Source organism: Serinus canaria, chromosome 4 (genome assembly GCF_022539315.1).
Source record: "Serinus canaria isolate serCan28SL12 chromosome 4, serCan2020, whole genome shotgun sequence".
Lineage (NCBI taxonomy): Eukaryota > Metazoa > Chordata > Aves > Passeriformes > Fringillidae > Serinus > Serinus canaria.
The window spans coordinates 37,762,402-37,789,701 of record NC_066317.1 but is presented as its reverse complement, the minus strand read 5'-3'; positions in this window follow the sequence as shown (position 1 = coordinate 37,789,701).

Genomic DNA, 27,300 nt, shown 5'->3' with positions numbered 1-27,300 from the left:
TTAAAAATCCCCATAAGTATTGGCTTCCAGAACTCTTATTCCAGTATCCATCACAGTAAATGATTACTATTATTATTATTATTATAGTTATTATTTACACTAGAAATATTCTCAAATGCTGAATTTCACAGACCCTTCACCTCAATGCATCAATAAACATTTTGCTTGTTACTTAAATATGTGTTTTACCTGGTATGAGTTGCAGCTGTAGCTTCCAAGCCAACCATAGGGTATTTTACTGTTATGATAGAGGCATGCCTAGAAGCTGCCATTCCTCATTTAACAAGCAACGGATGGTAATTAGACAGGATTTACGGACTTCTTTCCCTTTCCCCCAGTATTAAAACTGCATTTTCCAGGATTAAAATTTTCAGGTTTATCCACCTGGAATTTTCAGTTTAGTAAATACAACATTTCTAGAAACTGTGTAAAAAACTCTGGTATGCGTTTTTTAGATAGTGTGAAAAGAGCAGAAAGGAACTTTCGTTCTAGCAAGGACAGTAAGTTTGACACTAGTATAACAAATGGTAGGGTGAAAGAAAGATTTCAAGTGCTACAAATTGGAAGCAATACAAAAGAATATGCTCAATAATGCTAGGGAACCTTGTTGCATAGATTCGAAGGGAGAAAGTATCTACAGGTTATACAGAAGAAACATGTCTGTGTTTCACTAGAATGATTTTAAAAGCAGAGTTTATTTCCTTGTAAAACGTATGCTAGTATCATCTGAATTCAATATATGTAAAATAAACAAATAACCTCCCCCCCATTCAGCGTTATACTGTCCAGAATGTCATGGAGAATACTTTTTAATATTCCTTTTGTCTCAGAGTTGTGGGGTTTTCCCCCTGAAAAAAAAAAAAAAACCCTCTTCAGCATTTTCTCACACTCCATGTTTTGTTAAAGACACATAACAAATCCAGATGTCAATACATCAGTGTTTTGTAAATCTCTGATAACACATTCAGCTATTTATTTATCAGCTGTGTGGAAAGTCATGCTTTTGTTCTGGAGGAAATCCAATCTTAACATTAAACACCATCTTCATTTAAACTAACATTTTTACAGGAACTGAGGAAACGTCCAGAAGTTCTTTTGTTCTGATTTGTCAGAAATACTCATTTGGACAGCATAGACTGGAATTCAGGTTCAGAAGTCAGCAGCAATACTCATAAGAAATGTTTGAATACTTTGGTGTGCAAGAATAAAGGAAGTCTTTGAGAAATGTATCTATAATAGTGAAAAGAGCAAGGTTGGGATACAACACAAAAAGATTTCTAAGTGACAGCTATAGCACCCAAGACAAAAAGAAAATAAATTAATTTCACAATTATGAATGTAACTTCTGTAAAGCTCACCCTTTTCACTGACATGGGAGACACACACTCCAAGGCTTTTCAGTATTTAGGCCAGCATTTCAGGAGCTTCTTTATGCAATTTATACCTCAAAGGAGGCACAAATCTATATTGGTAAAAAAACCTCATGATTGACTGAATAAAGCATAAGTATATAAAAGTCCAGACATACTTTACAATTTTAATTATGTGCTATTCTCTACAGGACCTCTTAATATAGAATATTCTATTTAATTTGTTAAGTTAGTTTCTTATTAAATTCAATTTCTGGCACTTTCCTTAAGTATATGTCTTTGATTAAGATAATGGAAAACATTTTGTCTCTGGAAAAAAAAAAAATGCAAACGTAAGATTACATTCTGTAACTTCTTGTTATGCCAGCTTTATTACATTAAGAAAACTTTTACAACAAAATGCAACAAGTTCATGCAGTCATTGTATGAGTTTCTCATAGAACATTTTCAAGTTGTACAAGAAACGTGAGAAACGGGAAGAACCAAGAGTCCTGAAAATAACTTGATTTACTTATCATTTTATTACTGAAGTAAAGTGTTTAACCTGGAATATTATTAGTAAAAAACAAAACACCTTAGCTGTTTGGTTATAAAAGGATCACAAGAAAAGTGTTGTTACACCATCCCATATCCAGTCTCCACAATATTAAACAGCAATTTTTTCTGATCAGTGTAAGGGGAACAAAGAGATATAAATTAAATATGAAGTGTTTAGTAGCATAAAATTTCAAGTTCAAAAATCAATTCAGTCAAATGATGTCAGTTGAAGATGGAAGATTTCACTGGACAATATGTAAAATATTGCCACCCCTTTGGTTTGTTTCACAGATATTTCTATACCATTTAGCTATATTTAACTATTAAAGGAAAGTGATGAAAATCCAGCCTTCTCTTAACAAGTGCTCTAAAATTGGGCAAAGGCTGTCCCAGTGCTGATGGCCAAGGTAACACCTTAAGCTCTTGCAGAAGGGTTACCATCACTGTACCATAACTATTTAACATTCTAACGCTTTATTCAGCTCCCTAGAAGAGTGCAGCTTCCTATTTTAAGAAAACCTGTCCATTTAAATGTCATCAACTATCCAATTAGTACAGTCTGTTCCTTGCTAGCTGCAGAGTACTGGGATAATCTTTTAATTGTTAGCCACTATTGAATAATTTTAGCAATTACACTTTTATACATTCTGTGATAATTAAGACAGAATACCCCTCGAGTCTGATCATTTCCCAATACTCAGTGACAAACAGAACGAAGGTAGAAAAAAATACGCGCGTGACCAGGGGTAACTCTAACACCGCAGGGCACCGCGTCCACCTGCAGCGCCCGCAGGAAGGCGCGCACCGCCCGGCGCACCGCGCTCACCGCATCCACCCGAAGGAGCCGGTCCGGACGCTGCGCAGCGGCTCCGGGGCTACCGGGCCGCTTCGCACCGCGCCTACGGGCTCCGCTAGCCACCCTGCCTCAGCCGAGATAAACCATCACCGCCGCCGCTCCCCACGGCTCCACCTGCCGGGCGCCCGCGCCCCGCAGCACCCACCCGCCCGCCCGCTCGCTGCCTTGCCCGCGGCGCCGCCACCGCGGGGAGGGCAAAGACGCCCGGCGCCCCGACGCGCATCTTCCGCGCAGCCGGGTGGAACCACCGTACCCGTCCCTCTAAAGCATCGGCAACTTTCTCTCCTTCCTAAGAAGAGGCGTGCCTCCGGGGGCTGCTGCCAGGCTCTCACAAACAGCTTCATGGCACAGACTCCCCGCAAGGCAAACCCCTGGAGGCGCTGGAAACAAAGCGGGATTACCTAAAAGGGCACACGTCTGCTCGCGGCCGGCAGGAGCTCCACGCCAGCGGGAGAGGCGCCCTCCGCCCTCCCTCCGCAGGACGGTGCCTGTTGCATGGGCCCCGCGGGCTCTCTGCAGGGCAAAAAACAACTTCGCTCCGCCGGGCACCCGCGCCGCCTCCGCGCCGCCAACTCGCGCGGGGAGGCGGGCTCCGGGCTGCGGCCCCCGAGCGGCAGCAGCTCGGACAAACCTCCTCTCCCGACAAGGCTGAGCTGTGCTCTGCAGAGTGGGACCCCCCTTTCCCGCCCCCCGCGACTTCCCTCTGCGCAAAACCAATTAACCCCGAGCGCTCGCCCTCCCGCAAAAGGCAAGACAGGGGGTGCGGGAGCCGACAGGAGGGAAAGTTTGATAAATGAGCAGCTCCTGCAGTGACAGGTGACTACGGAGCGGAGGCACCCTCCGCGCCGGGCTGGGCAGAAGTGCGGCAAAGAAGCACTCACCTGTCCGTTGCCCTCCGGCAGGCACGGAGGGGAAGGCGGGCAGGGAGGGATACAGCCCCGCGCTCCTCTGCCGTCCGTCGGCCCCAGAAGCAGGCAGGATGCCGGGCAGAGGGCCCGCAGAGCAGCGGGGCCGCCCCGGGCAGGCACCCGTCAGCGGAGCAGGTGAAGCGGGGCGGTCGCCGCCGCCGGCAAGCAACACGTTTGGCTCTGAACTTTGCAGCTCCAGTCACAAACAAACAAATAGAGCCCAAGAAGGACCTCTCCCATCCGATCCCAGCCTTCTCGGCAGCCGCTGCCTCTCTTATTGGTGCGGAGGTTATTTATTTATTTGATTTCTCCCCCCTCCTTCCCCTCCTCCCCTTCCACACACCCCCCCTTCCCTTTCACTTCCCCTATCCCTCCCCCCTCCCCGGCCTTCCCTCCCCTCCCTCACGCCGCGCAGACAGCCCCGGTCCCAGCGCGTCGCACAGCGCGGCCGGGCTTGCTCTGCGGCCGGCGGCAGCGCCGGGTGCCGGGCGAGGGGCGGGCGCGCCGCGGGGAGGCGGGAGCGGAGGCGGGCGGGAGCGGGGCAGCCGCCGCACCGCTGCCCGGCAATAGCGGAGAGCGGGCGGGAGGTGCTCTCGGATGCCGCGTCCTCCGCACCGGGCAGCGGGGGCAGGAGGGCGATGCTGCTGGTCACCGCAGGGACACGGCAGCCGGGTGATGCTGCTGGTCACCGCAGGGACACGGCAGCCGGGCAGGGGATGACTGGTGTTCGGGGTCGGGGAAGAGGGTAGCCGGAGCGTACCGGGCTGCTGCCGCGAAGAGCCGGGGGCCCCCTACGGCGCTGTTTTGCGGCCCTCGGCCGTGGGGAGCTCCCACAGCCGCGGTGCGGCGGGAGCGGCTCGGCCGCGGTGCTGCAGCGGCGGCGCCGGGAACGTGCGCCCGGCGGCCCCGGGCGGGAGCGGGGGCGCAGGAGAGGATGCCGCGCTCGCGGTGTGGGCATACTGGCAGAGCCGGGGGTTGTAAGTGCCTCTGTATGTGTGTTTACGTACGCGTGTCTCTGGTAGCGTTGCACGCAGCTTGCTTTCAAGGAGACCCTAGACTCGCTAGCTGCAGTGTACTTTGTGTGCAGCGCTTTTTCGTTTTCCGCGAGTTTATGCGTGATCAGTGCAAAGCAAGCTGTATTTTGCCCGTGTCTTATCAGACGCTGAATCTTTGTTTGCTGGTTTATTGCCCTTTTTCTCCACCGTCTCCTAAATCCACGTGCAACTCGAGCAACAGAGTAGGTCTCACCTGTCCATTCCTTGGGGCCAAGTACACCGCTCTGCTTATTGTAAGGAAAGGGAACATACGTTAAAAGCTGGAAAGGTAAGACTCCATGAAGGATTCCTTTCACTGCTCCTGCAGTATCTGTCCTAGCTCAGTTTCTCGTTGCAGCTGACAGTGGAAAAAAATATTAGTGTCCCACAGTGGCTGTTTTTATACTGCTACCCACACACGTGACAGACAGAATATTGACATTCTTGTCTTCTCTTCCATCCTTTTAGAAAGTAGGGTTCAAATTGGGTATGCCAATACACATTTTATAAGTGTAGAATCTGTGAAGTTGGTACAAACTCTTCAAAATATTTGGGAAGAGTATGTGGGGGTGTGTGTGTCTGTTATCTGGTTGGTTGGTTTTTACTGGCTAAAATTGCCACCCCGCTCTCCTGGCAGTAAACAGGCATTCTGGATGTTCTTTTTCACTTCCAGGGGAAAAAAACCAAAAAACCAAAGAACCAACAAACTATCACTACAATAAACAAACAAGGAAATACAAAATGTGCTTAGAAAATAAACAGTTATTCAATAATATTACTAGGAAAGAAATCATAAATTATACCCCTATTTCTGTTCAGGTGACAAGACTTAGAGATGTAAAGATTGCTTTTAAGTCAGTCAACGAATTTATGTAGATTTGTCATTTCAAACAGAGGTACAAATCTTTCTTTGTGCTGCAACTCTGTAATTCTACCTTTGTCAACTGAAGACTATAAACTAGAAAGATTAATGTACGTTTTGTCTTCAGTAGTAAATGCTACTGTCAGATTGGGAGAACTTCTTATTCAAAGAATTGGATCAATAGTTGACTTTGTTTTGAAGCATTTAGTTAAGAAGCTACTTAAAAAGAGTGAAGTTCATGCTCTTAACATCCTTAAAGAAATCTCTCAAAGGCAATTATTCTATTTGCCAATCTAGCGGTCACTGCCATGTAGCAACAAAAAGCATGAAAGCTAGATGTGGAAATCCCTTTGGGTTCAGGCAGTGCTTTCTCAATGGAAGAAGAACAGTAGGAAATTAAAAAGTGAAATGCACTTTAAAAAAATCCATTTGAATATTTTAAACAGGCTGCTTTGAATCAGTGAATTTTCATCTCTAACCAGTAAGCTTCAAGGTCAATGAAATGCAAATGCCAGATGCGCTCCGTGCCTGAAAGAATGCCACCCACTTGAGGTAAGGTTTAGTGAGAAGTATTTAAAAAGTTGACCACCTGTTATTTTAATCTGTAAACTCCGTGTTCAGCAAGTATTTTTTCAGAGCAGTGCAGAGTGTCTTTGACTGGAATAAACTACTACATTTTCAAAATATGGGAGGTTAATGAAGATACTGCTTTATTAATGAAGGGCCTGTAACGTCAGTTGTGCTCATCAGTGAGAAGACACTGAGTGATGTCTGTTAAATTTAGTCTGACACTTACACTGTAATACACCTTGTGAAATTTCAACTGTTACACAAATCTTAAAAAACAATTTCATTATAAGTAAACTAAGACTATTTTTATTTTTATAGAGGTTCTAAGTAAAAGAAGCAGTATACAAAGCCTTATGTAACAAAATTGATCCTATGCTAGAATATTATATCTGCTTCCATGGAAATTAATTCATTAGGCTGCTGGATACACCTTAAAAGAACTTTGATTTGACTAAGTCAAACTAATAATCAGTTTTGGTGGCTACTTAATATATTGACTGTTCACTGGAATAATGTAAGCAGAATATTATTCTGTGTTCTGGAAACTGAAAAATATGTAGGATGGATAGGAATGAACAACTAAAGTTAAGAAAAACCAGCATAAAAAAGAAATAAAAACAGAAAGGAAAAGGGAAGACAAAGCTATAAAATTTTAGTTTCCTAAAATTTCATCTTGTGTTGTTACTTGCTTTCATTGGCTTCTTTCATCACTTAAATCCCTGTGATCTCACACTTGGCATTTTGGAGTTTAAAAGGGCTTCAAATTGAGACTGCTAAAAAAAAAAAAGTAAATAAAAGCACCCCCCACTGCCACACACATACACTGATACAACCTTAAAAGTAGCTTTCTTTTTTTGGTTTTTTTTCTTCCTCTTATAATGGCCTGGGTTTTGTTTGGACTCCTTAAATTGCGCTTTTAAGGGTATAAAGAGCTGCTAATATTGCATGTGGCTACTGATACCCATCCCATGAAGTATGTTGTTTTCCAGAAATCTATCTGGCGATCTCAGCAGAAAATTTAATGTATTTGTTAGTATTTTCAATTGGGTTAAATCTGACCAGGTTGTAGTTAAATATCAAGAGTGACAGCTAGTCAGTAAGATGTTTCTACAAAACAAGTATTTTTTTGCCCTTGGCCATGTTATCTGTGTAGGAGGCTTTTTACAAAAAAAGATGGATTTTTCTTTCACATCTGAACAAGCAAGTTTCCACTCCTTTTTCAATTTTTTTTCAGGTAGCTGAAATGCTTTTGATCACAATTTATAAATATGTCAGGAAAAACTGTGAGTAAACTAGCAAGAATATATTGGGCAGTTTGAACTTTAAAATTGTGTCAAAAGTCACATGTTGTCATGGTACAAAGGCTCAAGAATTCTACATGTTAAATTTATGGATAGATAATATTTAATGTGTTATGAAATATTGCCTAATTATTACAGTCTTATAAAGATTTAATGAATGGGATTTTCAGCTAGCCAGAATTTGAAATATTTTACTACTATGAGCATTTCAAACTCCAGAAAAGGCATGAATTCTCCCTTTATCAGACTCAATAATCAGTGCGTGGTATTTACCTTACCCTGTGAAAGGGTTACTAGAGAATTCAGTCTTTGGACTGTTCTCCAGTTTATATAAACAAAGCTGAATATATAAAAGTGATCAGTGGTGTGCTAATGTTTTATATTTTAAAGACAATGGATGCCAATAAAACAGGTATGCAGTTGGGAAAAAACACCATATGACCGGATAAAAGAATTAAAATCTGTAACCTTTTAAGAAAAGGCTTCTTTGTTGGAAGATGATTTGCTTCCCTGTGAATAAACCTTTAAGCTGAGGTGACATGAATATATTTGTATGAGTTCAGGGTATGACTACTTCTTGCTTTCCCTGTTTGGTTAGGGGAAAATTATTTCTTCTAAGGAAAAATATAGCCACAGGGCCAGGTTAATGGCTTCTAGATAAAAAAGAGCAGCTGCCTTTGGTAGTGGGAGTTGTCTGTTTCTGTTCTGGTGACTACGAAGCTCTTCAACTTTTGGCCTCATCCCAGTCTACAAAGGGGCACAGTGGAGAGGCAGGTGCTGATCTCTCTCTGTTGACAAGCAGGACGACATAAGCAAATGGAATGAAGCTGTGTCAGGGAAATTCAGATTGGACATTAGGAAAAGATTTTTTGCTAAGACCACGGTAATCACTGGAAGAAGCTTCCTCACGAAGTGGTCGTGGCACCAACCATGACAGTGTTCAAGGAGCATCTAAGTCATATGGTTTCAGTTTCAGTTTGGGAACAGGGAGTTGGACTTGATGATCCTGATGGGTCCCTTCTAACTTGATATATTATATGATTCTATTCTATAAAAGATAGGGCTATTACATGGACAATTATGGTTATTGTAACTCTAAAACAGTTGTGTGTGGCCCCAGGTGGCACCAGTGTCTGTCAGCAGCCAGGAAGAGCTTCTTATCTGTGTTGGATGCACTGGAAAATTTTTGTATACATCACAAAGGAACCTGAAAAGAGTACTTTTTTAATATATTTTGAGGATGCTTGGATACCATTCACTGCAATATATTGTAATTGTCATAATCCTCTGGCATTTGTCCACAGGATAGTGCTGCCCAGGTCAGTGCTGTATCAATAAAGCTTCCAAACTGGTGAGTTTATGAGCATGTTGAGGGGTGGCCTACTGCTGAAAAACATGTCTGAAGTTGAAACTGATTTGCATTGCATTATAAAAGTTCTGCTGATCCTGTCTGAGGTATCACAGAATCATGGAGTGGTTTGAGTTGGAATTGACCTTAAAGACCGTTTAGTTCCATGGCCACCCCTGCCATGGGCAGGGATACCTTCCACTAGATCAGGTTGCTCAAAGCCCCATTCAGTCTGGTCTTGAGCACTTTCAGGAATGAGACAGCTACAACTTGTATGGGCAACTTGTTCCAGTGCCTCATCATCCTCACAGTAATGAATTTCTTCCTAATGTCTAATCTTAACCTGCCCTCTTTCTGTTTAAAGCCATTCTCTCTTGCCCTAAAACTATATGCCCTTGTAAAGAGTCCCTATCCCTCTCCCTTGCAAGCCCTCTTTAGGTACTGGAAGGGTATTGTAAAGTCTCCCTGGAACCTTCTCCAAGCTGAACAACCCAAACTATCTCAGGCTGTCCTCATAGGAGAGGTGCTCCATTCCTCTAATCATCTTGGTGGCCTCCTCTGGACTCACTCTAACAGGTCCATGTCTCTCTTATGTGGGATCCCAGAGAACTGGTTGGATTCCAAGTGGTGTCTCATGAGGGCAGAGTAGAGGGCAGAATCCCTTCCCTCACTCCCTCACTCTGCTGGCCATGCTGCTTTTGATGCAGCCCAGGACACACTTGGCTTTCTGGGCTGCAAGTGCACATTTTTTGGTTCATGTCAATCTTCTCATCCACTCACATCCCCAAGTCCTTCTTCTCAGGGCTGCTCTCAACCCATTCCCTGCACAGCCTGTATTCATGCCTGGGATTGCCCTCCCACCCCCCCCCCCACACACAACCTTGCACTTGGCTTTGTTGATCTTCATGAGGTTTGCACAGTCCCAGGTCTTGAGCCTCTCCAGGTCACCCTAGCACAACCATTCCCTGCAGTGTGTCAACTGCAGCACAGAGTTTGGTGTTGTCAGCAAACCTGCTGAGGGTGCCCTCAATCCTGCTGTCCTACAAGTCATTGACCAAGGCTTATAAGGGGCCACACCCTATATATATAAGTAGAGACACTGCTAATCAGGGAACCTCTGATTAATTTCTGTAAACATCTAGGAAAAGATGAAGACAACATTTCTAATCTTCTGGAACAGGGAGATAATTGAAAGTGATAGGCATATGTTACAATTTGAATATATATATATATATAAAATGAATGCCAACAGTTTAGCTTTGCTTAAATTTTCTTAGGAAGGAATACAGTGAAGGATATGAAAACATAGACAACACCTTCGACCCAAACTCTGATTTTACCCTTGATGTGCCAGATACTGAGTTTTCAAGCAAATAGTCATTATATGGTTGTCTACACTTAAGCTTCACCTTACATGGCCAACAGCTTTTTGACAGGGAGGGGTATTGAGTGAGAAATGTCTTTGATTTGGTCCAGCCTGTCTGCTGTTACAGATGGTAACATGGTTTTGGAATGGCTTCTACAACTCATACTGGAATTGCAGTGTTCCTACTGAGTGCCTTACAAAACCACATCCACTTTATGAAAAAAACCACTCTTAGAAAAAGTCATCAGCAAGGCTTCAAAGGGTTACGAACGTATGAAATCCAGAAGTTGCAATGGAAACTTTCTGTCACTGTAATAGTGAGAGCTTATGTTAACAAGCAAAATTTAAAGATGAAGGCTCGTCTATAACAAAGGTGTCTGAAAGAGAACTTAAATATTAAAATTACTTGTCTGAGGTCATACATTTCACAACTGGAATTTTGATACAATGATATTACACATTTATAAATAGAAAAGAAAATGTTTGGATTTCTACCACATTTCAAATAGATGTTTTAATTTTCATTTTAGTAGATTTTGTTTATTTTTCTGTAATTAGTGTACCTGTTGTCTTCATATAAAGGGATGAAATCTCACTTTTATTGCATTCAGCACTGTTGGATCTGAAGTTAATATGTTTTTCAGACATATGGTCTGTACTGCTCCAGTGTGCACAGAAAAATAGCTGCTAAAAGGAACTGTTTGCTGAATTATTTATATACACGTGAGCCATATATATACATACATACATATGTGTGTATATATATATGGAAGTTACTACACTGCCACATGGAAGAACTAAATTCTGTAATGTTTAGGGATAATAAAATAATGTATAGGAATAATAAAAACAACTTTCTTTTTGAAGTTCTAGTAATGCCTTCCCTGTTCATGGACTGCCTAGTCTTCAAATATTTCTTCATGTTCTTATTTTCGTTAACTGAAATCTGGTATATAGACAACTTGTTTATAGCTGTGGGGGAAAAATGAGATGGTTAGACTATTTCTCTTCTAAACCTAAATTGTATGACTTCTTTAATTTTTTTAAAATTCTTTCTTTCATTCTTAAGAAAAATTGAAATACTATTTGGGAATTAAATTTAGGAGATGTATAACTAGATACTCTATATGCACTCATTTCACTTTGTACTTTATTGGGCTAGATAAAGATGAATTAATCATTGTAATGAAAGTTACAGTTACCATTGGACTAGTGTTTTTAAGTTTCTCATACTTACTGTTGTTAAAGAGTGAAAGGTCCTTCACATTTACATGGAGAACTGATTCTTGAAAGAGGTTAATTTCTCAAAGTTAAACATGTTCTGAATTATGTTCTTTGGAGATTAAGTGTAAATAAATATGATATTGTGAACTGAAAGGGAAATTAGAGAAGAGGAAGCCTAGTAGCCAGCCAAATAGCCACTGTAGCATAACTGAGGAAAGCAGCTTCTAAAGCCCCAACTTCATTGGGAGACAATACAAGGACACCAGTTGGAAAAAACCACATATATAATATCACAGTGTAAAATGTAGGCAGGAAAATATATTTGATTCAAACTAGAAGCTATGAAGTAGAGTGGAGGTGAGACCAAGGAAAAATCTCTGGCTCAGCTGAGGACATAACATATACCTTGAATTATATTAGACAGGACGAAAAAGGGTATCTCCTTATAGATATAAATGATACCATTAAAATTTTAAGAAAACTAAATTGCTAGTAGTGACAGAAAAAAAGAAAGTGTTCAATATCTATTTCATTTCTGTTTCTGGAAAGAAGTAGGAGAGTGCATTGTACTTCATAATGATGGTGAAGTATTTTCCAAGCAATTAGTTTCTAAGGAAATCATCAAGTCGTATTTTTATAATGAATTTTGAAAGCAGCTGATTCAGATGAACTGAATTCAGGAGCAGACATATACGGTATTCATTTTATGGGAATCTTGGAATACTCTAGAAACTCCTAGAAGCATTGAATGTAATAGTAATGCTTAAAAAAAAAAAAAAAGAAAAAAAAAGAAAGAAAGAAACCCAAGCAACGTGACGTGTATTGTAAAAGAGAAGTTAATAGAATGGTGAGGTGGGTTTCTAACAGTTCAAAAGCTTTGAGTGCAGAGCATTACTGCTAGAATTCAAAGCAGAAGGGTTTTGGAAGATAAAGTCTTGTCAAACAAATGTGAATTCTTTCTTTGAGAATGTTAAAGTTTGTCTGATAAAAGTAAGTGCTTTTGTACATCTGCCTCAGTATTTGTATGCTTAGAAATTAGATACATAAGCAACACTTTCCAAACTGGGATTGTACCCTTGAAAATATTCATTTTCAAAATAATTAAAAGGTCATAAAATAGATAAGTCACTATCATGCATACACACAACACCACATTGCATTTAAAAGGGTTTTTCTCTTTATTTGTTATATGTAGAAATAAGTAGTGGTTAGGAGAACAGAGATTAAATTGTTCACATGTATAGTATAGATAAAAATGATAAAAGAGTATTCTATCACCTCTTTATGCCCAGAGACTAAAATTAAGCCAAAAAGTATAAAACTTACAGAAAAAAGCCCTAAGTGCTTGCAAACTGGAGAAAATTTCTAATTTTCATTCCACTAGAGAAATATTTCATGGCCTTTGTGATGACTGTAACTAAATATCATAGTGTAAATACAGTGGGTATTTTTCATTATGAGATCAACTATAGAACAAGCTGTGAGAAACAATGATAAATTTATCACCCCTTCAAGTTCTCAAAGAAACTCTGAATCTGTCTTTTAATTAGGTGAAGACTATGCTGCTTTAACCAAGTAAAACATTTAGATTTAAGTCTGAGGCAAATACAAGGGCCTATGATACATCTGACCCTTTCTGTCCTTGAATCTCTGTTCAATGTGATTTTTAAATAAACAATTTTATTGCTTTAAAATAAGTCTGTATGAGTCAGGTTTGTGGAACAACATTATTTAGCACCAAATTTGCATGTTAACACACTTTTCTTGTACTGATATACCTAAAACTAGTGTTTTCTCCTCATGCTCCCCTTTCACCTTCTAATGTTCCCTTAACTATTTTAAAAGATATTAGAAGATTATAAACCTTACACAAGTATAAAACTGGTCACAGTTATGTCCATAACTGTCCACTAAATTAAAATAGGTATTAAATATTCTAACATTGCGTTAGAATGGATACTAAATGATTTTATAGATATGTTAAAGTTTTAAATTCAGAGGTAGTTATTGCATTTTTAAATTTTAGAGCAGGGGCTTGTATTAGACAATTATATTTCCCTTTGAATAATGTGAAAGTAAAATATACAGAATTAGATCAGATAGCCTCAAAAGATTTTTTTTTGCTCTCATTTTCCATCAGCAAGAAATATCATACTGGGTACTTGCAAAGTAAGTTACCCATAATGGATGTTTTTTATTCTGCTGATACCTCACCCTCACTAATGAAAAGTCAAGGATGCCTAACAGCCACATGTAAAATCATGATTTCTTTACCTTATTTTTATTTCTTTATTACTCTCATCAAGGTGTCTTTGTCCTGCGTTTTCTAAATTTCTGTGTTTTGTCTCCTTCCAATTAACCATGGATTAATTAATGACAGAACTCTTCTTCTTCTCTCATGGGCAGTCCCAGATTCTACTGGCAAAAACATTTTAAAACAAAAAATTAATATTATGTTTTTATATAATTTTTACATCATATAATGTCAAAATATATATTTTAGCCCTCCTTCATGGAAGATATTCCTTCTGCACTTTCAGTGTATAAATTAGGCAGCAATTACTAATTGGTTTTTAATGTTTTCCTGTATCATACCCTTTTAAAAAAGCAATCATTTTTGACTGCTGTTATTCATGATTTTGGGGTCATAGCTAGCCTAGGATAAGTAGATTTGCTACCCTGAAGCCTTTTTCATTTTCTCTTAACTACTGCATTAGAACTCACAGTTCAGCCAGATGACTCCAAGGCTCCAGCAGAATTCATGAATAACTGGACCCAGACCTAATGAAGTACAGCTCTCCATTTATCTGTTTCTTCCAGTATTTTCTTCTTGCTAATGTTCAGAAGATTTGGACATTATTTATTCCATCCTCTGGAGAAAAGTGATAAAATAAAATCTTTATTTGTTTTTTTTTTCCCATATTGTATTTTGAAATCCAGCCATTCCACCAGTCCTTTCTTAACTTTCCTTTGTCTTTTATTTACACTTTCAAGAATTGTTTATGTCTTTAGTTATATGTTTTTTTCATGGTCTGCTGTGAAGTCCTCCTAATTTACATCTTACATTTTAACCTGCCAGAAATTATGTTCCTTTCTACACAAGCAGGATTGAATTATACAAAAGAAAGATTGTATCTGTCAATGAAAGAGGAAAATAGTATATTTATGGCTTATAACATATGGATCAGTATATTTATTCATTGATTTATAGTACTTAAGTATTCTTAACAAAATTCAATAAAATTCCCTTGGACTGAGATAAGGAGGGGTATCTGGCTGGGGAGCATCTTTTGTTATGTGACTTTTCCAGGAAACATCAGATGAACTTTTATTTCAAATTCCACTCACTTCATTAACTCGGCTCCACTTTGGGATTTTCTATAGAATGAGGAGTAAAATTGTGGTAAATTCATCACTAGTTGCATTTAGAAAGTAATACTTTCTATATATAATCATTATGCAAAAATTTGTGAGTTACCTTGACAGATTATGTACAAATCTAATCCTTCCATGTCTGTCCATAAATCATATCAACTGACATTTTAAAGCTCTTTGGAAGACTTTAAAAAAACAAAAAGGAAGAATATCTGACTGTAGCATAAAAGCCTTGTGTGGTATTTGCTATTTCAATGGCCAATGGAATTTAAGGGAAGTCTGTCTGTGGGAAGTGGCACCTGTGAGTCAGTAATACCATGTCTTTTCCTTATTTGTGGGATAGACCTAATTTCTGTTTCATCTCCTCTTCCTCATTCTTTATAGTCCTGTGCACAAAATTTTTTCTTTGAGGTGTTCTCCATCTGTAGGATAGTGTTTGATATGCAGAAAAATAGGAGCTAAAAAATATTTTAGTAAAGTTTAGAGGAAAGAAAAAATTCTGCTAAAACTAATTATGTTAGTTTTAGAAAATATCAATATAATACTGTCCATAGTTAATGATTATGCCTTTTAGACCTCAAAAGCCTGTTAGGACTTGCTATATTCTTTAGAATCAAGGAACAGAAAATATAAAATAGAATATATTTAATTGAATTAGTCAAATAGTTCAAATATATTATTTTAGACACAGATAATAATTTTCTGTCTTCACAGAAAAGTGCAAGGAAATGACAGTATTTATGTATATTATTTATCTATAATTACTTGTACAGCCTTTTGCAGTTCAAAACTTATTTATACAAATTACATGTTCTAGCTACATACTAGCATTTTTCTGCTGGAATGATTGTATTCATATCATAAGATACGAGTGTGAGGCATATTTAAGGTCTAAAATGTATGTTTATATTTTTGTATCTGTAGAAATATTTATGCATATTTCTAGTTCTTGCATATTTTAACTTTTTTTTTTTTGCAAAGAACATCAAATGAAAACAGAAAATTAATTAAGATGTACCTAAGCTTTTGATTGGATCCAATGCCATTTTAGGGCTACTAAAAACAGTCATATTGGATAAAAGTGTGTTAACATGGAAATAAGTACTTCAGATCTCTAAATCCAAATTCCATTTTCCAGTGTCAGTGCAAAAGCCACTAGACAAACATATAGTATTTAAATTACAGAAGTGTCATGTGCGTGGCATCCACGTTGTTAGACTTTTCCCCTAGAAATGTTCCTACCAGCTGTTGAGATCAAACTAGTCAAAGGTTTTGATCCTGGTACTTCTGTTGATTTGCATTGTTCTACAGGTCAGGCTCTGTGGTAATTCCTATATGTAGTGCCATGAGAAATATTATAAAGAAATCATGGCAGTAATGGAAATAAAAGAGCTAGTTCAGATTTAGGACTAATTACACTGGCTGTAGTTGTTCTACACCTAGTACTACTGTCAGATCAGGAGTTTAAATATAAACTCTGAGAGATCTCTTTTCATGTGTCTGTCCCAGTTGCTCTACACTGTTCCATACCACTGTGTTGCATCCACAGAGCATGAAACATCTGGGACACATCTTTAATACAATCTCTGTTTTGGCAGAGTGGCACCAGATAGCTCTGAAGTTCCTCACTCGGGTACTGGTAATGCCATAGCTGTATAAGAAATCCCTTACTGCCTGATACAAAGTTGATTATTTTATTTCAGTGAGTTAATTGCTTTTATCCCCTTCTGTCCTTTCCCCCTTTCCACTGTGTCGAAGTCTGAAAAAATCTGTCGTGAACAAGAGGAACAAAAAATTAAATTTGAAAAGCTTAGATGTGCTCTGAGACAATGGGAGAATTGGAGTGCAGAGTGCTGTATTGCTTATTGTTCAGCTAATTCTTAAATTTATTAAAAAACAAATGCTGAAAACAATCTACTATAGCCAATGATTATGCAGAGTATAATGAAACAATCTCACTTAGCAATTATTTTTTTAGATTATGATCTGATTTAAATTAGATAGTTATTTTCAAGCTACTGCCTTCAGTAGTAGTTGGTCATTGTCCTCCGACACTCTGATCCTTCAACCAACTGCTTTTCCTCATATTTCACATGCTCTTCTTTCTGTGCTCTTCCTTTTGTTTTTTTTCAAGAAGATAATAAAGAAGTGTGAATCCTTTCAAAACCTGTCACATGTTGATTGATCCTGTCTATTTACCAATTCAAAATACATTTTTAACACCTCCAAGATATGGAAAAAAAGAGGTTCAGATTAAATCTATATATTGATACCCAGCTTGGGTTTTTTTTTGTAAAGAGACAAAGCTGTCACTACCTGAATGTGCTAAAGATATGAGAATTTGAGGGAAGAGCTACTTCAAGCTTAACCCAGGCCAATGAAGTTATCTGAGTTGAAAAGAGATGCAATTCAACAAATTGGCAGAGACCATTACTGTTCCCTGTATCAAGGTTATTTGTGCTCTGACTTTCAGAACACTGCATGTTGCCTCAAAGACCCACTGTCTGCCTCCCAGGAATTTCCCTGTGTCTGTCCAAGGCTGAGATAGATTACAGAAATAAGATAATTTATCTTTATGTCAAAACAAGTGTATATATTTAACATATTGCATTTTCCATTTTAAAAGTGGCTAAAGGGCAAAGTCATATAAAAAAATCAAAATCAATAGATAAAGTGGTATTGACTAAAACCTTTTTAATTTAAATAAAATTGTAGATCCAATTTTGTAGCACTAAAAAAAATATAAAAGAATCAAGTCATTAAGAACATTTAGAACCGTTAGAACATTTAAGAATTTAGAAATCATACTTAGGATTTCTGGAAAAGATTTCTCTATCTTCCCACTGGAATTTTTGTTTTTCAGGGTGTTTCTTTCTTCTTTCACAGAACAGGAAATATTATGCAATCTATCGCATATTGAGGAGAAAAAAATATTGATTTAAAACCAGTACTTACAGGTGTTTAGACACTTTAATCCTCTTTCTCTGCTTTTGACTCCTCCTGTAGGTGAAGTACAGATCTGCATGTGAAGCTATTAGGAAAACATATTATATTAACATTTAATTAATACCTTATTTTTTTAAATTCTGATTTTTGGTAAGCCACTGTTTTTTCCTTAATGACTAAAAGAAAAAAAAGTATTTTTAACTATTTGGTTAAAACGGGAAAAAAAAAAGGCATTTTTGTGGTTTAAATTTTGTAGCACAAAATACAGAATGTTGAAGCACAAAATACAGAATATTGAATAGTTTATACAGTAACTTTTGAAAAAAAAATATAGAAAAATGTACAAACATACTGAGATTCAAAAGGTTATTAAGGTGCAGCACTTACTATATTTGTTTGTATTTTAGAAGCAAATAACTTTTGGCTCAAATATTTGTGGACTGACTTCCTGTTCAGTTTAGATGTCTGCAACACAATGCAAAGGAACGTGTTTCTTGTTTTCTTTCATGTTTCTTGTCTGCTTTCTGATGGTATCACTCTGCAGATTATAAGAAAGACTTCATTAGATTCTAGTTTTCTGTTTTCATAGGGTTTTGGTTTTTTGGTTTTTTTTTTTTTTTTGTTTTGTTTTTTTTTTTTTTGTTTTTTTGTTTTTTGTTTTTTTAATGTTTTTCTTTAATGTGGTGGGATTGGTTAGCTGGTTTGTTTGTTTATTTTTTCCATAGGTGTCAAGTCTCTGCTTGAAAACTACTTGCCCTGACAGTTTCATTTCCTTCCTTCCTTACTGGAAAACATCAAAGAATCAGAAAGAGATTTTTCTTTCAATGTCTATAGGCAGAAGTAGGACATTCTCAAACACTACCTATTGAACCTGAGTTTTCTTTACTCAGTTATACCTTTTTACCCTATGAAAAAAGAACCTCACAAAGATTTAGGCAGTCATTAATTTAAATTAAATTTCAAAAATCATCAGAGAATCTGACTGAGAGTCCTTCAGGAAGAAGTATGTATTGCAGGTTCCAATGCAAGGAAGCTGTCTTCAGTAAAGTTAAAGGGGCAAAAACCCCTGCTTTTTGGGATGGGATGTTTTTCTTCCTGATATGAAACTAGCAGGTAATAATTCTGTTTCTGGGTTTTCTATTGATTTCCTGCATGGTTTTTCATGAATAATGCTTCAGTTCTGCAGAGGGAAGCCCTGCTCCTATATGCTCCTCACCTGCTTGTATTGACTATTTGTGAAGTGCAAACTCCAGTCTCTCTTACATCTGAAAACTGTAGAAGATATAAATTCTGTTGCTTATTGTATTTATTTAATGTAGTGTAAAACAGTACTGCAAAATAGTATTCAAAGACAATGTAATGACTCTTAAGAAGCATGCAGCAAGCATTGGATCTGAAAGTCTGAATAAATAGGCATGGATGAGATAGACAATGCTAAATGTAGCAGTAGGAATGTTCAGAATCTCAGCCTACCTACGTCTTTGTGTTCAAGAGTTTTCAGGAATCTGAAATTTCCATATGAAGGAACGGTGCTTTCTTAAGTGGCCTCATTCCACTGAAAATAATGTATCAAATTATAATTTAAAGCACAGCCACACAAAGTGATTACTTGAAAGAAAAATTTAGGTTTTCAGTCATTCACTAAGTTGATGTAAAATTCATACAATAAAATGGAACTTATTTAAAACAAACATACAAAAAAAGAAACAGGAAAGCCATTAAACATCAATATTATTGTATCAGGAAATGAACTTGGATAAAAATGATTTTTCAGGAGGTATCACTGGTCTAATCTTAGAAAACTGTGACTTCATTCATTTAAGCTGTAGAAGTTTTTTCACTCAGAAGAATGTGTGTGGATTTTAGCCAAGTTAATCCAGAGCAAATGGAATCTTTAACCTTTTAGAAGTTTGTAATGGTCCTTCTTGCTTTATAGTCACTAATACCAGGAGACACAGAAGGCCTGGCTGATGGACGTATGGTGTAGCAAAGCTCATTAGCTCAGTTGTCTTCAGCAGAAGATTTTTACTTTATTACTTAGGGGTTTATTACTTAGGGGTTGATCTGTGGAACGAGAAAAGCTGCAAGAAAAGTACTGAATGCTGTGTTGTGTTTTGTATGATTTTAAGCTTCTTTCACATATGATTGGGCATTTGGCTCATGATGACTAGGAGCCCTTGGGCTACCCCAGCTGTTCCAAAAGGAACCCCATTACTCAGTCAGTAAGTCACACCGATGTCACAGGAAATAAATTGTAGCAGAAGAGAGGAGGACAGTCCAAACTTCTGTACAGCTCTTTTCCTTTGGAAGGACTACTTGTCTTTGTACAAGGCTAACTGAAAGCCCACCAATATATTTTCTTGCTCTGGTCAGCCCGGTAAATGCAGGAAAGTTCATTCATTTCCATTTGAGGAACAGGGAAGGCTGTGGCACTCTGGTGCAAAATATAATTATGAAACTTTGGAAAGGCATCATAAGTTAAACAGAATTGGGCACAAATACTGATTCTGCTGTGCTGTAAACTGCCTTCTGCTCAGATTTGCATAGTATACCTGTATCACGTTGCAATGGATAGGGCAGTGTGCCTTGACTATTTTGGCAGAAGGCACCAAAAGATAATCATAGCTATCTGTGAGTTGGACCATATTGTCTCATCATTGTTACAGCCATGTTTTTGAGATCAAGACATGAGTATGAATAATAACATTTGTTATTACTAAAGGATTGTCCTGTTAGGAAGATGTAGCCATTCAGTTTGCCAGGTCTAGTTAGAAGCATTGCCTGTGCAACTGAATTTTCTGTATGAGGAGAATGACCTGTGTCTCATGAGCACATTGTTCTGAGAGAAAGGGCTCAGTGCATCTCTGGGGGCTGGCACTGAAGCTACGTGGTTTATATTCTAATATTTCAAATTAGGATTTATGCAATGTGGCAGCATTTTCACAGTGTGTTTCTATCTGAATGACGTCAAACTAGAAAAGCATACTGTAGGCTTGAGAAAATGTCCCTAAGTGCAAAAATGCCAGTGCATGTGCTTGTGTCACTGTGTTGGTTGGTTTGGTATGTCCACTGTCTTACCTTCACAGAAAAAGTAGAGGGATAGTGTTCCCAAGTCATCAATAGTAAATTGAATGTTATTGACTGAGTGAGCTACCAATTCACAGTCATCAGCAAAAAGAAGCTCCCTAATGAAGAAATCAGCCACACGTGTCTGCAGACTGAACAACTTGCATCAGTAAGAAACTGAATAAATATAGCTCTGCCAGTGGCACAAAGTGCTTCCATCTGCACAATAGAGAGAAGGTGTGAAAGAGTACAGAAACTCTTTATGATATTAACGATATCTTTCAGTTTTCTACCTCTCTAACCACCATCTAAATTACTGAGACAGATATCTCAGAAATAAAATTTGTAAGGTATTCATGGGTCTGCAAAAGCTTCAAGAGTCCCCTGTAATTCACATTCTCAAAATGTTTAGTTAGGTCAGTGGTCAGCAAGTGAAGACAGTAATTTGAACTGATGCCACTTGAAAAGGATCGTGTGTGTAGTGCTACTTTCTTAATAACTTCCCATGCAAGTTTGGGAAAGACAGATTACACAAAACAGAGCTTGAGTCCATCACTTGAGGTATTTTCCTAGCATTGGAGAATAGATATGCCACAATAATAATCACAGTTTGCATCATGATAATTTGTAATAGATACTGCTGGTGTCTTTGAATTGCCGTGAAATTGCCTCCTGCTTTCAGATGAGGTGAGAAGACCATGTGGTGTTTGTGTTGCTTTTTCAAAAGCAATTTGCCATCATGCTTTTTCCAAACCTGTATTGTACAAAGTCACTGAGTGTACTGGTTCAATGTCAAGACTTTGTAAAAGAAAGAACGTTTTTGATTGAAAAATTTGACAAGTTGTCTTCGCATTCTGAGCCCAGGAGACTACAAATTTCAGTCTATGACAAATTTCTGTCATTCTCAGAACTGTGACTAAGGATATTTTTACTCTACACTTCTACTGCCAAGGTATGGCATTAAGTTTGTTGAGGTTACATCCTGTAACAGGTAAAAAGATATGTGTGCTGTCACTCTCCTACCTATGCAAGAAATATTTACTACAGGTACAGAAACTGCGTTGAGTAGGTTGATGTTGACAAATACAGATTGGGTTTTGAGCATCTTGTCTCTAGTAAATGGTATTGATTTCTCTAGATTCAATGTTTCTCCAGAGTGCTTTCAGGAATTATGTTGTTTTTATGTTAATTTAAAGTGTGTTTATACAATTTTGTCACTACAATCTGTGTTAATGAATACCTACTTCCAGGATGACCAATGCAGTCTGGGGCATCTGTCCTATATGTAATTTGTGCTACTCTCAAATCTTATTCCCTGCAACTTCTGGTTTGTTGTTTGTATTTTCAGCTGACAATCCAGAATCCACAAAACTTGAAGACAGAGGACTAGTTTCTGAAAATTGACAAGAACTCAGGGTAAGTTAGAGGAATTGTAGAGGAATATAGCAGCAAGCAGTGTATTGGTTTTTAGAATTTTAGTTTGAGGAAATAGTCTGGGTTTTTTACCACAACTATCTAAGCAGAAACATAAAGAAGGTTCATCCTTTGAAGTTTCCAAAAATAAAGCAAAATGTAATTCTAATTCAGAATGAAACATTTAAACAAAATAATCAGTGTATATCTGGCACAGCTTAAGTAAAATTATGTATCATGCATATATGTTGAATGATATATTAAACAGTTCAAAACTAAGTCATTAATGATGATTTTCTGACAGTTCTTTTTAAAGCAAGTGGAGAGCTATTGTAAAGATTTTCTAAGATCAGTTTGGCAAGTACAAATGCTTTTATGTTTTATATCAGAGTTGTCTGGTCTCAATCATTTCCCCCAAAAAGTTGTGAAGCATTGTGTCCATCTCTGGCACCTTCAGAAGAAGATTGACGCAGCCTTCCACTCCTGTTACTCTGTTGCTGGTGAGTTCCTGGTGAGTTACTGGTGATGTCCCTTCCAGATGCAGTAGGGTAACACACTATGATAATAATATACAGATAAATATGGTAGAGAAACTTGCACTGTGCAAGTAATGGATAATAAGCATATGGACACCATATTACAATTATATCCTATCATCTTTTTATACAGCATCCTTTCTATAAAAACAACAAATTAAACACTTAGGTTAACTTGGTGCCATCTCCAGACACTGAGTTATCAGTCTTCACTTACTCCTTATAATTTTTATTATTTCCATTGCCCCTCCTCATTCTTTTAGAGTCTTTCTGAAAACAAAACATACTCACTGGGAATCAATCTCCCTTTCTTTTTTCTTCTTTTGTTTTCTTTTCCTCTTTCCCCCTCTCTTCTCCTCCTCTTTCTTCTTTTTCTTCTTTCTCACTTTTAGCAGAAACAATAAATTGTGTGGAAAAAATCTCAGGGGCACTGACTCGTAAGGTTTTTTTGAAATGAAATGGAATGAAAAGCACTAGGCAAAGAAAAAGCAAAATATCCTTATTTCAGAATAAACACTTGTTAAGACAAGCTGTTATTATTACTAGGAGAGATAAGGCCATGCCTTGCTCCTCTATAGCTAACAAGTGGGATTTCACTTCTGCAGCACACCTGGGTAATATAATATAAAAATGGTACATAAGATGACATTCATATTTATGTTTTGTGTATTATTATATATTTAAATCACTGAGCATGTATGCTAGTGGTCCTTAAATTGTGCTCTGGAGTTCTTAGGGAGCCTCTTGATCACTTAGGACTGGTGTCCTCCTCTCCTCTTCCAATCTTAACCTGAAGATACCACTTCAGTAAGACTTTACCAGACAGCCAATTCTTATATTTATTCTGTTGTCCAACTCTTGATTGAACTGAGTTGGCATATACTGTTAGTAATGGAGAGAAAGGAAGGGAGGGACATTTTATTAGGAAAAACTGTTTTGAGCAAGTGAGTAAACTTTCCATAAAGGGTCACTGTCACCACAGCAGCTATAGGAGCTGGACTTTAGACTTCTTCCTTTAGACTCTGACTTTCGTTAAAGTTGCAGTTCATGGCTCTGCTGGGTGATACCAATATGGGCATGTGCCTATTTCTGGGTTTCATGCCACTGCCATTTAGAAAGAATTCTTTTGGAGCTCTGCAGGGCTACCTTTTCTCCTTCTCTTTCGAGAAGGGGCAGTTTTTTCCACCCTCTTTGCCCCTTTCCTCTCCCTTCCCACAAGGATTGTAGAGGCAATGACAGTGCCATGATGAAATGCTTGGCTGGGCCAGCAGCAATTAGCTGCTCAAATAGTTGCTTCTCTTCCCTGGAGAAAAGGTAGTAAAGCAGATGAAAGCATCCTATGGGCTGGACTTGATCCATGGACTACCTGTAGAACCTGCAGAAGTCATTAGCATCTTCTCTATTGCTTATATTCTGCTAAGTGTAAAGGTATATCTAATTTAATTTTAAATTTTATATTCCTTTAATGAGACAGAGTGTGTTTCATAAGGACATTACCTGCAATACAGAGAGCAGTTTTGTCAGGGTAAAATGATGTGTGTCTTGGACGTAAAGTGCTTACTAGAGGGCTTAATGGAATAAATATTTATACTGCTAGAGAAAAAAAAAGCTGTAAGAATCCTTACCAGGATTCTAAAATCAAAGAATATGCCAAGTAAAATCTTAAACAAGGCTGTATTCAAAAAGAATGAAATTTCTTAATTTACAAGCTGCAAAGAAAGCAAGGACACTATGTTTGGGTAAAGATTCTCCTTACCTATGATTTATTATTTCTGAAGACCGAAAGGCCAAATCCCAAGAACATCAGTGGAAGTTACATGCAGCATTCTGGCAGAATTATACTCCAAGACAGTAGTTAACTACTTTCTAAGGTGTTAAAAAATATATTAGAGGGTTAAATGTTCAGCATGTAGCTGTAGCATTTAAAGTTGAGCTTGGAAAATTTACATTCAATAAACATCCTTGCTAAGTTCTTTTCAGAAAACAAGCCTCATGCATTTTTATGTGCTTCTGTATTATTTAATATGCTACACCTTACTTAGACTTAGTCAAGGTTCTGAAAGAAAATAAAAAATACAAGTAGGATAGTTCTTAGATGCAGTTTGCCAAATATTATTTTGCCCAGGTCATGTGTAGTGTGCTGTCATTAGTGTTCTGTGCTGGAAATTTTGTTGTTGTTTGGGGTTTTTTGTTTGGTTGGTTTGTGTCCTTTGTTATGACCTTGGGTCTCAATCAGCTCATTAAAAATTAAATTGCTTATTATAACCTGGGTTCATTTTCCACTTTGATCAGAAAGCACAATAGGTTCCTTAAGTGGATTTACCCATAAAATATTCTGGTAATGAGAATAGAAGAGGCAAGTTTAATAACTTTAATATCAAAACAAAAGCTACAGAAATACCACCCAGAGGATAATAGCAAACATTTTTTCTAACAAAGAGATAAAACTCCTTGAAACATGAAAATTCTGTTTTCTAGCTTGAAATAGGTATAACTTCCACTTCTTGCATGGCTAGTGCTCATCTTTATCAGCCTGTCAACATTATGGCACCATTTAATTTGTACTTCAAAAATTTGAATTCAAAGAAGGAGATAATTTTTTTTAAAATCATAGAAAAAATTCCTGAATGGTGTTAATTATCCATTTTTAAGAGTTTTGCAGTTTTACTGTGTTCACTCATTACTTGCTATGCAGGAATAATTTGATATTTTACCTCATAGGCATTTCCTCCCACAAAGATTTGGGAATGGGTAGTGGTAAGAACATAACATAAAAATATTTGTAATGTGAAAGCACAGCTCCACTTAGTCTAATCTCACTAGTCTACTGAGTCTAGTTTCTCACAGGCTGTGGGGGAAAGTATGAGAATAGGAAAAAAATAAAATTATGCTTTTCCTGCATCTTAACTGAGCTTTCTGTGACCCTTTGGTGCCAGTGATCCTTGTGTTGCCTAAATAAACAACAAGGATCTTTAAGCAGAATATTTCCATGTAAACATGAGTGTTTGATTTTTTTAATAGTATTGCCCTTTCTTTAGAGTTTTGGTTTGGTTTTTTTTTTTTTTTTTTTTTTAATTATTCCCTTTCATTAGTCTCCTTTTTCAAAGGTTTCATTCATTCTGAAATTGTATCAAATGCCTGCAACAAAAGTGACCAGTAGCAAGCCATAGAGGATGGATAGTTCAGCTGTGGTTCTGCCTGTAGAAAACACACTGGAAATGTTTGCAGTAAGAGGTGGAAAAGAATTCATAATGGAGGGAATTGATCAACAATGAATATACCTAAAACCAGTCTGTCAAATGTAACTTGCACTTGCTAATTCTAAATGAATAAGGATCCAAACCAAATCATTAAGAATAACTTCAGGAAGAAACTTGATAAAATTTTTTTAGCTAATAAAACATCTTCTGAAAATATTATTAAAATTATTGAGTTAATATTAAAATTAATACTAGTTTTAAATAAACACAAAAAGATGAAACATTTATTTTAGGATGCCATCATAACATTACAGACACTTGCAAGGGTTGGCAAGCTTAACATTTGGCAAGGGTAGTTGTTTGAAGACGGTCTACCCCACCCTGAGAAAATAAAAAGGTTTCAAAGCCTGTCTGCCTCAAATGATGCCTTGAAAAGAGATAGAGAGAGTAAATGGTGATATGTCAGCTCCAGCTAAAATCCCTGACCATGCCCACATGTGGCAAAGGGCTGAGAAAGAACATTTTCTTGCTATTATAATTTGTGTTTTAGTCAAGAAGCAAGTAGGATTTTTTCCTTCTTTATCACACTGGCATAGTTACATTCTTTTTATTTTCTTTTGTAAGAACAAATTGAATATGTACATGTAAAGACTGAGTATGCAATACTTTTCAAAAAGTTTGTATTGTTTTCAGATTTCTGGAAAATGTTAGAGGTGAGAATTTGCTTACTGTCATGTAAACCTTTTATAGATTTGAAACTTTGGAATTTCAAAACTTAAGGAACCTTCTTTTAGAATTTTGCAAGAAAAGCTCAAAAGAAAAATAGCTCAAAAGCTCAAAATATCTGTTTTCCCACTTGTAAATCTCCTTGCTACCATCTGGAAAATTATTAAAAGGTGATTGTTTTCTTCAAAGTATCTTGTATTAAAAAGGGTCTTTTCATCATATATATATAATAGAAAGTCCTTTTATTTTTTAAACAAGTTTTTTTTAATAAATTATTTAAGTTGAAAAAAAAGCTGCTTTGTGAATGGAGTTTATTAAGACTCATCAGCCATCTCATAATATAGCACATTTTGTGAGCTCTGAAAATGTCTCTTCGTATTATTTCTTGACTGAATTATTCACTTTTGCAATCTGCTATTCATATATATATTTAAATGAAGACATTTTCCTTGGAAAATCACCGTAGCCTAAATAGAACTCTGATTTCTGTAAATAGCTTGAATATATTTTCCCACATGATGTGTACACAGTACGTAGAACAATTTTACAATAAATCTATTAGAATCTTTCATGTGTGCAAATGTGGAAAATGGCAAGATTTTGTATATGTTCATATTATTAAAGGTCACAATTTATTTTATGGGTTATTTGCTATATAGTAG